This window comes from Dama dama, chromosome 17 (assembly GCF_033118175.1).
Source record: "Dama dama isolate Ldn47 chromosome 17, ASM3311817v1, whole genome shotgun sequence".
Taxonomy (NCBI): Eukaryota; Metazoa; Chordata; class Mammalia; order Artiodactyla; family Cervidae; genus Dama; species Dama dama.
This window is the reverse complement of record NC_083697.1, coordinates 51,019,868-51,033,017: the sequence shown is the minus strand read 5'-3', so window position 1 is coordinate 51,033,017 and position 13,150 is coordinate 51,019,868. Positions and strand designations below refer to the sequence as shown.

The 13,150-nt window shown below is 37.0% G+C and overlaps 1 long non-coding RNA gene across 1 annotated transcript; it reads left to right on the top strand.

Moving 5' to 3' along the window:
* The first annotated feature begins 1,727 nt into the window (after positions 1-1,727).
* LOC133071760 (uncharacterized) lies at positions 1,728-9,809 on the top strand. The gene is made up of 3 exons (XR_009696520.1): positions 1,728-1,999; positions 3,150-3,198; positions 9,712-9,809. It is a non-coding gene; the product is annotated as an uncharacterized LOC133071760 (long non-coding RNA).
* The last annotated feature ends 3,341 nt before the right edge of the window (positions 9,810-13,150 follow it).

The window sequence follows — 13,150 nt, the reverse complement described above, 5'->3', positions numbered from 1 at the left end:
ACTTTTGAACTAAATCTTAGTGGAGTGGGAGTTCAGAAGACAGTAAGAGGAGGAAGCATAAGAAGCACAGGAAACAGCATGTTCAGGCTCTGAGGTGTGAAAGAGCATCTTGTATTCAGGGGAACTCCAGGTGGTGCATGTAGAAGCGGGGGTAGACAACCTAGGCAGGGTAACTAGAACAACCTGGTAAAAAGGTGGTCCTCACAAGTTGGTGGGTTCCACTCCCTAAGATGCTGAATGAGTAAATCTGTGCTGGAGCCCAGGAATAGGCATTTCTAAGAAGACTGCTCAGGGATTCTGATGCACATTGTCCACGAATCAAAATTTGAGAATCTTTGTTGTAGGAGTTAGATGTAACCTTTCTTCAGGAGTTTCACATTAAAGGGAGCAATGACATATAGTTCCTTGGTTAAAAACAATAAATGAAAAATTTAAATATTAAGAAGAATAAGTTTGGGGGCTTCAGTATATATCCCCCTGGAGGAGGGCATGGCAACCCACTCCAGTATTCTTGCCTGGAGAATCCCCATGTACAGAGGAACCTGGCAGGCTGCAGTCCATGGGGTCGACTGAAATACTAACCACTGCACAGCACAGCACCAGTATATATCCAGTAGATACATGAGACAAATAATGGCAACGAGATGAGCACATTTGTGAAGGGATCTTGTTTTGCTCTGGTGGTTTAAACATAACAGACGTTTCAACATTGCTTTCATTCTTAGGTTAAGTTACACCAACTCATATTAATGAGACACACCAGGACACTGAAAATTTTACTAGGCAGCCCCATGATGGAGAATACTGGTTCTAGTGCCACATTGCATGGGTTCCAACTGTAGAACCTGAGACAAGCTATTTAACCTACCAATACCTCAGTTTCCTTGCCTGTAAAATAGAGAATAGCAGCTAATTCATAGGGTTGTCATGACGATTCAAAGTGTTAGTTCTGTTGAAAGCACATAGAAAGATACCTGTAACATAGTTGCTATAGTAGTGTTCATTTTTATCACTGTTATTTTTTATTTAATAAATGCATAAAATGCCTTCATCTCATGAAAATTCTTGTGAAGCATATCAAACTGTCTTTAATGCTTCAATAATCAGTGTTAAAATAGCTAAACATAGAGATGATTTTATCCAGATTGATGTTAATTCATTTCTTTATCATACCCATTCAGATATGGCAATGTCATTATTATTATTTAATTTCTAAAAGATTCACATGTCCAAAAAGGTTAAGAAACCTGCTGTAGATGGCCAACAAGAGCCTTTAAGGATGTAAAACAGGGCTTGATGTGACCAGATTGTGGAGTGGCTGTGAGCCTAAGAAAATCTTCCTGATAACTTGTTAGAAATTGAAAGCCTTTTACTTCACAAAAGTCTCTTAACTCGTGGTTTTCATTCATCCTGATGCCTCCCTTTTTAATGAAAGTACCCGTTTCATTTTCTACTGTGTGCTAGTTAAGGTTAATAAAATGTATATGAGATTGAAAAAGTTTATTTTCCTTAAACACTATGCAAGTCTATAAGGAAAATTGATTCTAGAATTAAAAGAAATAAAGAGATCACTGAAAGTGAGTCATAGAGCAGGCTTCAGGAAGGTGAACTTGAGAAACAAAAATAAATATTTACCCTTTGCTTTCCAATTGTGTTTGATTTTAAATAGGATTCTTTGGCCCTGAGAATTTGATTTCTTTTTTCTTTCTTTTTAGGTCTGAATGAGTGACTGAACCGAACTGAACTGAAAGCAAAGCTTGAGGAGGGCATGGCAACCACTCCAGTATTCTTGCCTGGTGGAGAATCCCATGGACAAGGGGCCTGGCAGGCTACAGTCCAAAGGGTCACAAAGAGTCCCAGACATGACTAAAGTGACTTAGCATGCTTTCACACAAAACAAAGCTTAACATATGCAGCACTTCAAGAAAGTGAAAGAAGAAAAATTATAAACCATTTACTCTAATGAAGTGATATGCAAATGGAATCAGATATACCTTTGGTAAGAAGAATGTGTACAAGTCGTATAATTTTCTTTTTATAATATAAACAAGATAAGGCAAGTAAACACTATCTATACAGGGACTTCCCTGGTGGTCCACTGGCTAAGCCTCCACGCTCCAATACAGGTTTGATCCCTGGTCAGGAAACTAGATGCCACATGCTGCAACTAAAGATCCCACATGCCACAACTAAGACCTCACACAGTCAAGTAAGTAAATACTTTAAAAAGAAAAGAAGAAAAAAAAACTACACAAAAAGTGACACACTATATGATTTGTAAAATTCTAGTTGTGAACGTTGCTCAATCCTGTCCAACTCTTTGCAACTCCATTGGCCTCCTGATGCAAACAAAGAACTGAGTCACTGGAAAAGACCCTGATGCTGGGAAAGATTGAAGGAGGGAGGAGAAGGAGCTGACAGAGAATGAGATGGTTGGATGGCATCACTGACTCAATGGACATGAGTTTCAGTAAGCTCCGGGAGTTGGTGATGGACAGGGAAGCCTGGCATGCTGCAGTCCATGGAGTCGCAAAGAGTCAGACACAACTGAGCGACTGAACTGTACTGAATTGTGGAAAGTGAAAGTGAAAGTCGCTCAGTCATGTCCATCTCTGCAACCCCGTGGACTATACAGTCCATGGAATTCTCCAGGTCAGAATACTGGAGTGGGTAGCCTTTCCCTTCTCCAGGGGATCTTCCCAACCCAGGGATCAAACCCAGGTCTCCCGCACTCCAGATGGATTCCTTACCAGCTAAGCCACAGTTACCTGTGTATAAAGAATGTATTTGAGTTTTGATTTTCTAAATGTTCCGCTTTGTTGTATATCATATATTGTGGTTTTTTATTCCATGTTGAATCAATGTTGAAGAGTCATAATTAGCAAAACAGCTGGGTTAGAAAGGAAAAAAGCTGTGGACTAACTCTGTCATTGAGTCTTACCTCCACCACTAGCCAGCTAGCTAACTTTGGGCAAGCTATCCTTTCCTTATGTGCAAATGAGGAATGTAAAACCTATGGCTTACAACTATTTTGAAAACTATTTGAGATATTACATGAAATAACTGGGGACATAGTAAGTACTCAGTAAATGCTGTGTCTTTAGGAAATTCTACCACCCATGACAATGCTCAATTTTCTTTTCTCTTAGATGGACTAAGACTCTCTGCCTTAGAGATTTGTTGCACAGATCAAATCAGGTAATTACATAGATAATTAAATGGCAAGCATTATCTTTAAATAAGTTTATTGTATTTATTTGGATTGGCACATTTATTTGTAAAAATTTGAGTATGGTTTTATAGCAAATCAATAGGGCAGAAAAAGACCCCTACATTTTCTCCCCTGGCCTGAGTTACTATTAACCTGGGGCATAAATGACCTTTATAAGTTTTTCAAAGAAAGCCTACTCAAAAGGGTTTATTCTTTGTATCTGTGTTGTTTTGTGTCAGAGATAGTGTAATGATAAGTATCAGCTTGCAGATATGACCTTTGTGGCTAGCACCCTTGTCCAAAATAGACTAAGGACCAAGAAGATCAACTTTGGAAACAGTCTACTCAACAACCACTGACAAATAGTGAAAGATACCAGACAATTACCATCTCGTGAAATACCTAGCTCTGTCAAAGACAGCTATCAAAGACAGTGGAGAATCCCCATGAACATCATAATGAGAGTTGTACATTGTCACTTTAAAAATCGTCATTATGTCAGTATGTTGATATTTTTTATTTTAATTAATTAAAAAAATTTAATTGTCACTATGTCAACAAATGGGAATTAAAGGAGAAACCTTGTGAAATGACTGCAGGGAAAAAAAAGATAATTTTTAAGTAAGCTATCAGTGAATATTGAGTACAAATGTAATTCAGTGCAATAGAAGAAATAGAAAGGTTCATCTCCGTGTCATAATGATGTATTTAATTTCTAAAATGCATTAAAGAAACTCTATGTAAAGGAATCCTTAACAACTCCTTGTTACATATTGGGGCTTCCCTGGAGGCTCAGACAGTAAAGAATCTGACTGCAATGCAGGAGACCCAGGTTTGTCCCTGGGTTGAGAAGATCCCCTGGAGAAGGGAATGGAACTCCAGTATTCATGCCTGGAGAATTCTATGGAAAGAGGAGCCTGGGGGATTCCCATATTCCAACTGGTATTGTCCTACCGGTACTTTTTTTTCCCTTAAATGGTTATTTAACAAAATTCTACCGTGATTAGCATTCTGTGGAAGATAAAATAAATTGTATCAAGGTGTTACTAATATAGTATCCCACTAGTGGAAAAAAACATTTCTCAAAATCTTAGCTGCAAATTGCCTCCCATCTAAGTACTTTGAGAAGATTTGGAAATTTATGCATGCTTTTTTTTTTTTCCCCCTTTCTCCCAGCTTTCAAAACCCTTGGCTTAAATTCTACCCTCAGAATTACTTCTGACTTCAGTGAGAGTTTTAAACTATCGTTTGGGAGGAACATTTGGCTCTTGCTTTTTCAAGTCTAAAGTTCTCCAGAAATGTTCTTATGAAAAGTGAATCTGATTTTCATCATGCAGTTTTACCTACATAGCATCATATTTTCCTTCACCAGCAAACACTAAGTATTTTATTTTTAACTAGCAAGGCTATATCTTTATTTGCATGGTACTTTCCAAGTTTCCAAAATAGGAAACAAATTACAGAATCTAGGCCAAAGAAAAGGACTTAAGAACTGAAAGAAAACTTCTGAAAAACAGATTACATACAGAAGTACTCAGTTTTATAAAACAGGATTTTTTAAAAGTCATATGCCAATCTAACATGCAGCAGAGCCGCTTTCTGTTTAAAGGGGTACTGTGATATGCAGTTTGTGAAATGTCAATAATATGATTAAGTCTACACCATCCCAAGCCTTCTGACAAACACTGTCTCAGTCAGTCCTCAGGACAAAGCCACAGGTAGGCTCTCCGAGTGATGAGACTCAGAGAGCATCACTTGTACAAGTTATACTTCTAGAAGTGGAATTTAAGCTTGAAAGGTTTGTTTGGGCTTTTTTGATACAGAAATTTAAATCATTATATTATTACAACCTGGTAGAGAATATATTGTGTCATATACTCAGAGGAGAAGGGGACGACAGAGGACGAGATGGTTGGATAGCATCACTGACTCAATGGACATGAGTTTGGGTAAACTCCGGGAGTTGGTGATGGACAGGGAGGCCTGGCATGCTGCAGTTCATGGGGTCACAAAGAGTCGGACACGACTGAGTGACTGAACTGAACTGAATACTCAGAGTATCAGATTATAATTTTAAAAATTATTTATAAAAATATAAATTCTAAAGAATGCAGAAAGATTTATGTTTTAAAAGCCAGTAATATTACATATATATATATATATATATATATGTAAATCAGTCATATAAACTAGTAACAGTGAGTAGCTAAGGATAGGTAGCTGAGGCAGAGAGAAGACCTAATACTCTTGTGGATTTTTTTGCTATATTATTTTAAAAAATAATTCACCAAGGACATCACAAGAAAAGAAGCCTATGGACCCCTAAATATAAACACAGAAATGCTCAACAGAATTCTAGCAAACACTGAACAAAGTAGGAATAGAAGGGAGCTTCCTCAACCTGCCAAAGGCATCTATGAAAAATCCAGAATCAATGTCATTTTTAAACAGAAAAGACTGATATTTTCCCACTAACATGAGTAAGAAGACAAAGATTTCCATTAGAATCACTTGTATTCAACCTTGTCCTGGAGATGCTACCCAAGCAATTTGGCAAGAAAATTAAATAAAGGGTATCCAGGTTGAAAAGAAGGATGAAAAATGTCTCTATTTGCAAATGATAGCATTGTATATATAGAGAATTTTAAGGATTCCACTAAAAATGCATTAGAACTAATCCTTTTTGCTATATACGTTTGCACTTGCTATGTAAGTTTAGCAAGTTTGCTGGATACAAAGTCAGTATTCAAAAATCAGTTGTCTTTTTGGGACTTCTCTGGTAGTCCAGAAGCAAAGACTCTGTGCTCTCAATGCAGGGAGCCTGGGTCAGGCCCCTGGTCAGGGAACTAGATACCATATGCCAAGACCTGGCACAGCCAAATAAATAAAATAAAATATTTTAAAAATGATTGACAGACAGTAAAGAATATTAAAAAATCAATTGAGACAAAGATTCCATTAGCATTAAAAAGAGTAAAATACTTAGGAGTAAATTTAACAGAAGGAAAGCTGTTCTTATACTCTGAAAACTATAAAATATTGTTAAAAGATAATTGTAAAGATCTAAATAAGTAAATGGAAATCCATGTTCATGGATTGAATTTGATCTATAGACTCAACAAAATCACTATCGAAATCCCAACTGTACAGTTTGCAGAAATGGACAAGTTGTTCCTAAAATTCATTTGAAGATTTAAGGAACCCAGAATAGCCAAACCAATCTTGGCAAAGAAAAACAGAGGTGGAGCAGTTATGCTTCCCCTTTTCAAAACTCACTACAAGACTGCAGTAATCAAGGCTGGGTGGTGCATGTATAAGGTAGACATATAGTTCAGTGGAGTAGAATTCAGAGTCTAGACATAAACCCTCACATGTGTGATCAGTTGATTTCCATCAAGAGTACGAAAACAGTTCAATGGGGAAAAAATAGCCTTCAACAAATGGTGCTGGAACAACTGGCTATCCACATGGCAAAATAATGAACTTGGGTTCTAAACTTCACAACATATATTCCAATTACCTTAAAATGGATCATAGACTTAAATGTAAAAACTAAAACCATAAAACTCTTAAAGGAAAGGATATATCTTCATGAACTTGGATTAGCAATGGTTTCTTAGATATGACACCGACAAGCACAAGAACAGCAACAAAAATAAATTGTTCTTCATTAAAATTAAACTTTTGTACTTCAAAGCACACTCTCGAGAAGGTGAAAAAAACGCCCCATAGAATGGGAGAGAATGTTGCAAAACATTTATCTGATAAGGACTAATATCTGAAATATATAAAGAATTCTTAAAACTGAATAATAGGATAGCCTGTAATAGAAAAGAACATTAAAAAAGAATGCATATATGTACAAAAACTGAGTCAGTTTGCTATACAGCAGAGATTGGCACAACATTGTAAATCAACTATACTTTAAAAAAATTGAATAATAAAAACAGAAATAGCCCAATTTTAAAATGGGCAAAGGAGCTAAATAGATATTTCTGCAAATAAGACATGCAAATGGCCAGTAAGCACATGGAAAAATATTCAACATCATTAAGTATCAGAAAAATGCAGATCAAAACCACAATGAAATACGATTTCATACCCGTCAGGATGGCAACAATCAAGAAGACAGATAATGGTGTGTTGTCAAGGATATAGAAAAATTGTAACCCTTAGGCATTGGTGGTAGGAATGTAAACTAAAGAAGTCATTTTGCAAAACAGTCTGACAGTTCCTCAAAAGGTTAAAGATAGAGTTACCATATGACCAGCAATTCTCCTAGGTATATACCAAAGAGAACTGAAAAACATGTCCAAACAAAAACTTGTCCATGGATGATCAGGGCAGCATTATTTATAACAGGTAAAAAGTAGAAAAAAAATGTCCATTAACTGATGAATGGATAAATCAAATGTCGTGTATTTATAAGATGGAACATTATTAGGCCATAAAAAGAAATGAAATACTGATACATGATGCAATGTGAATAAACCTTAAAAACACACTATATGAAAGCAACAAGTCACAAAAGGCCCCATATCATATGATTCTGTGTATGTGAAATACCTTGAATAGACAAAACTACAAAGAAAGTAAATTAATGGTTGCCTAGGTCTAGAGAGTATAGGGTGGGGTGTGTTGTGAGTGACTGCTAAAGGTTATAGGACTTCTTTTGGGATGATGAAAATGTTCTAAACTTGATTGTGGTGATTGTTGCACAGCTTTGTGAGCAGACTAAAAACTATCAACTGAGCGACTGAACCAAACTGATTGAATGTGCACTTTAAAGCATGAATTATATCCCAATAAAGCTGTTAACAAAAAAAGCAGAAAAAAACTAAAATTTAACTTTATTCAATTAGAGCAGGCTTCCCTTGTGGGAATTCCCTGGAGAATTGTATGGACTGTGCTATTTTCACTTTCAATTAGATGCTTTAACAGTCCATATGATCATAACCTTTACCTTAGTCACGTGTGTGCTTAGTCGGTCAGTCATGTCCAACTGTTTATGACCCCATGGATTGTAGCCTGCCAGGCTCCTCGGTCCATGGGGATTCACTAGGCAAGAATACTGGAGTGGGTTGCCATGCCCTCCTCCAGGGGATCTTCCTGACTCAGGGATCGAACCCAGGTCTCCCGCATTGCAGGCCGATTCTTTACCATCTGAGCCACCAGGGAAACCCAAGAAAACTGGAGTGAGTAGCCTATCCCTTCTCCAGGGGAACTTCCTGACTCAGGAATTGAACCGGGGTTCTCCCACGGTGCAGGCAGATTCTTTACCAAGTGAGCTATGTGGGCAAATAACCAATAATCTCCATAGAGAGAATAGTCATCACTGTGTCAGTTGATTTACCCTCTAGCTTCATAGTAGGTTTGAGATTATATTTCTGTCAAGAGTGATAGTTCTTAACATTTCGTAAGTGAACTGACCTTGCTTTTTTGTTTATTTTTGGTCTTATCTCATGGCATGTGAATCTTCCCCGACCAGGGATCAAACCAGAGCTCCCTGCAGTGGGAGCACAGAATCTTAACTATTGAACCACCAGGGAAGTCCTTAGTTGCCTCCTTATAGCCTCTACTCCATCAAATACCCTTCAAGGCCCTGATGACTCAGTTTATCCCATTCTACTTTCATCTTATTGAATCTATTCCTCTGTTATCCATTGATTCAAAAAGAAATATTTCCTGAACACCCACTGTGAACACCCAGCACTCTTGTAAGCTCCCCTGAAGTCTGGTTTGAGCAAGTAAGACAAGATCACTGCCCTCAGGGGACTTGAGTTCAAAGATGGAGATTTAGATAATAAAAGAATAAACAAACAAATGGGGCTTCCCAGGTGGCAGTCTGACTTCAATGCAAGAGACATTTGTTCGATCCCTGGGTCAGGAAGATCCCTGGGAGGAGGAAATGGCAACCCACTCCAGTATTCTTGCTGGGAAAATCCCGGAGGAGCCTGGCGGGATATAGTACACAGGGTCACAAACAATAGGACATGACTGAGCAACTGACCACAAAACAAACAAATAAGGAGGACCATTTTAAACAATGATGAAAGCTAGGCTAAAAATTAAATAGGAGTGAAAAATGCTAAGAGGAAAGGGAAGTTGATTTTATTTAGATCAACTGCACTCTTAGTGGTAAATTCCTTTCATTGTACTTAAACTGCTCGGAAGTACTTTAATTGTGTAATTCTCTTTAAAAGGTTTTCAAACAATACAAGTAGAGAGCAACAACCTTTACAATTTTAAGTTCACTCTTTAGACTCTAGCAGGATGTGGATACTGAGGCCTTTCAAAAGTATAGACTTGGATATTTCTACCTTTCTTTGGTAAAGTTTACATAGGAAAAGGAAAGTGATGAACATTCAAATTCTGAATGCCTATTATAAATGGACAAGTCCTCTTACCATCTATTCATGTTTATAATCCAACTCCCCACAGCCCCACCCAACCCTCCTACCCAGTGCTGGGAGTCAGATGTTTTTATCTGTATTTCACAGGTGAAGGAAGTGTGTTTTAACCAAGAACACCCAGGTCAGAAGTGGACAAACCAGTTTCGATGCCATCTTTTTGCCTCCAAGTCAAGAACCCTTTTGCTTATACCAGGTAACCTATAATTTCATGCCATTCCTACTCCTCCAAAAACCTTGCTTCTTCATTAAGAGGTTTTCAGTTAAAAAAGAAAAAAAAGAAAGAAAAAAATACTGTGAAGGGAGTTGGCGTATGTTTAAGTTTGGCGTAAGTGTTTCAGCTTCATTAAAAAAAAAATCACAATATGTAACTTCACATTTCATTTTGCCTGTTAGGTCACATATTATGAGAGCTAATATTCAGAAATATCTATTTGTAAGAGGAGTGATCACTACACTATTTTAAAAGCCGTCTTAACTGTCCTTTCTGAGAAGTGGCTTTCTGTTTGCCAGGATAATGCAATTCCTGTTTGTATATTATAAAATTAGTACAGTTTATATGAAGAAAATCTTTTTCCTTTGTTCCACCCCATGAAATGATGCCTTTTCATGATGATTAAAAGCAAAACAGCCTAAAATGCTATATTAGTTCACAAAGATTTCTCAGAATGATCTATTAAAACTGAAACTGAAACGATATGGAGGTGGTAAAATCTACTCACATTCAATTACCTATGGGCAAAAAAATATATATATAGATACCTTCAGTATCTGCAGTATCTATACTATGTGTTAATAATGATGGTGAAAATAGCTTGAAATTTAGGGTGACTCCTCTTGATAAGGATGTTCTTCTAAACAGAAGAGTTCCTTAGAAGAGGTGATAAATATGTATACCCTTACAGTTGACTAAGGTGTAAAATGAGACACACTCAGGATGTTACACTAAATTTTGCTAAGAACATAGGAAGCATTGTGAAATGTGACTGGCTTACAGCTTCTTCGTTGACTTTCCCTCTCCTGCCCTGTCCCTAAATAGTTTATTTTTTCGAGGTATAAAATATTTATTTCACAGTCTCATTCCTATTTTGGAGTTCTTTTCTTTCATTTCTTTGGAGCTGGAGGGAAGTGTGATGTTTCTTCGGTACAGGTTGCACATGAGATAATACAGCTTTCTGTGCCTTATGTTTTACCCTAGGAGTCAAGATTTTAAATACCTCTAAAATGATTAGTCTTAATTCTACTTCAATACATTTGACAGATTAACTTCTTTTATGTTTTTAATTTGTATTTCAATAACTGCACTGGTCTTCCTGTCTCTCAAATGTTGATTTTCCTGACTTGGTCAAGTTTTTTGGTGTTGACCTTTGTTGTTCTCCCCACAATGCCCTCCCATCCAGAATCAGCCTCCACTGTTAACAATCACCTAACTAATGTGTTAAACAGCAGGCTTGTCAGGCATACTGCTTCGAACTTGAGTTTTACAGGAATTTTTAAGCCAGAAGGTTTTTTCAAATCATGGTTATATTGAGCAAATATTTGTGATTAAGAAGTTCCTTTTTAATACCTCTATTTATTCTTCATTCACTGTAAAGGGCCTCGTTTCTTTTGGAGGCACACAACTAGTCTGGAATTTAGCTTTGTCCATCTCATATAAATCCCCTATAGGGTTAGTAAAACTGCAACCCATAATCCCTTCTTTAAAAAAGTGCACTGATTATTTGTGCTTATGTTAGTTCCAAATATTACAATAGTTTCTGGATTTTTGCCACATTCCTCTCTAGATAGTCATTTGGGAGACTTTGTTTATAATATGTGTTTTGAATGAAATTTAAAAATTACAGGACCACAGGATGTAAGACTCAGTTGTGGGTTAAACTTAATTTTTGCATTTTTTTTTCAAAGAGGCCTTACTTAGATTACAACAATAGCAAACATTGAATAGAAAATGAGAGAAGGTATGTTTTTTCCAGGGATTAGTGTTTGAAAGAATATAAGAGAAAGCACGGTATTGCCAAGGATTAGAGAATGTTTTCAAAGCGGCCTGTAGCATTCAGTTGGTGGTTTAGGTAAATTAAAACATTAAGCTGTTTCATGGATATCAGAAGAAATGTTCTCTTCAGTGATTGTGCTAATCGTGATTAAAAAATCATAAACGAAACCGTGCATTTAAAATAGCACCCCTCCCCCAAAAAAGTAGTTAAATTTTTCAGGATAAACAGTATAATAGCACTTTTTCTTTTCTTCTCCTTTTTTTTTTTTTTTTTTACAATTTAAGGCAATGTTAAAAATATGAAAGCTCCTCTGGGACTTTTTCCTTCTAATAAATTCTATTTTTTCCCCCTCATACTCTGCTTCTTTTAGAAGCTGATGCTTATTAAAGAACCCTCAGATTTTTTGACCAAATGAATTGATTTTTTTAATGTAAGTTAAGTTTTTTTGTATCTGATTACAACTTCTATAACTTTACAAACGGTAGACTTCATAACCCGGTGTGTCTGACTGTTCTTTGCTCTGGTTCTTTTGCCTGTTACCCCGTGGATAGCTCCTTCCCCACCCCCCACCCCCCCTTAGGGTTTTTTTTTTTTTTAAACCTATTTTTAAACTTTTTATTTCGTGTTGGAGTATTAACAGTGTTGTGATAGTTTCAGGTGGACAGCAAAGGAACTCAGCCATACAGATACACATATAAGTGTATCTATTCTCCACCAAACTCCCCTCCCATCCAGGTTGCCAGGTAACACTGAGCAGACTTCCCTATTCTATACAGTGGGATCTTGCTGTCATCCGTTTTAAACATAGCAGCATGTACGTGTTGATCCCAAGCTCCTTACCTCTTTCTTCTCCCCATACTTCTCCCTGGCAACCATAGTTTGTTCTCTAAGTCTGTGAGTCTGTTTGTAAGTAAGTTTATTTGTATCATTTCTTTTTAGATTCTGCATATAGGGGATGTCCTATGATGTTTCTCCTTCTCTAACTTAGTTCACTCAGTATGGCAGTCTTTAGGTCCATTGAATATATCCTTTTACTCTCCTCATAAAACAAAAAACCAGTGCCCATAATAGGCAACACCTGTAAGTTAAGGCCAGCATTCTCTTTCCATCTTCTCAGTGTCTATACACTGATGGATTTCTGCTCAAGATGTTTCAGTTTACATTCTCTCTATAAATCAATCTCTCTCATACACACTCACACACACACACACCCCAGTGATTTCTATGACATAACCTTTCTGGAATTCTATAAACACAGGATATGCAACACGGGTTAACCACTTGTCTAGGAAAGAAAATAAGCAGACAGTTGCCCACAGAACACATCTTACGTTTAGGCTTCAATGTATGCCAAGAAAGTGATCCAATGAAGTGATCGCTTTGAGTCCCTGCCTGAATAACAGCAGGATCTTGAAAACTCTATTGCTATTTTAAATGGATGTTGCTTGTCTACGGAATGCTAGAATGAATTATGGCCTCTGTATTAAGCTATTTATTTAATTGTTGACCTTGACTTCAGAGAGGGTGTGGTGGGT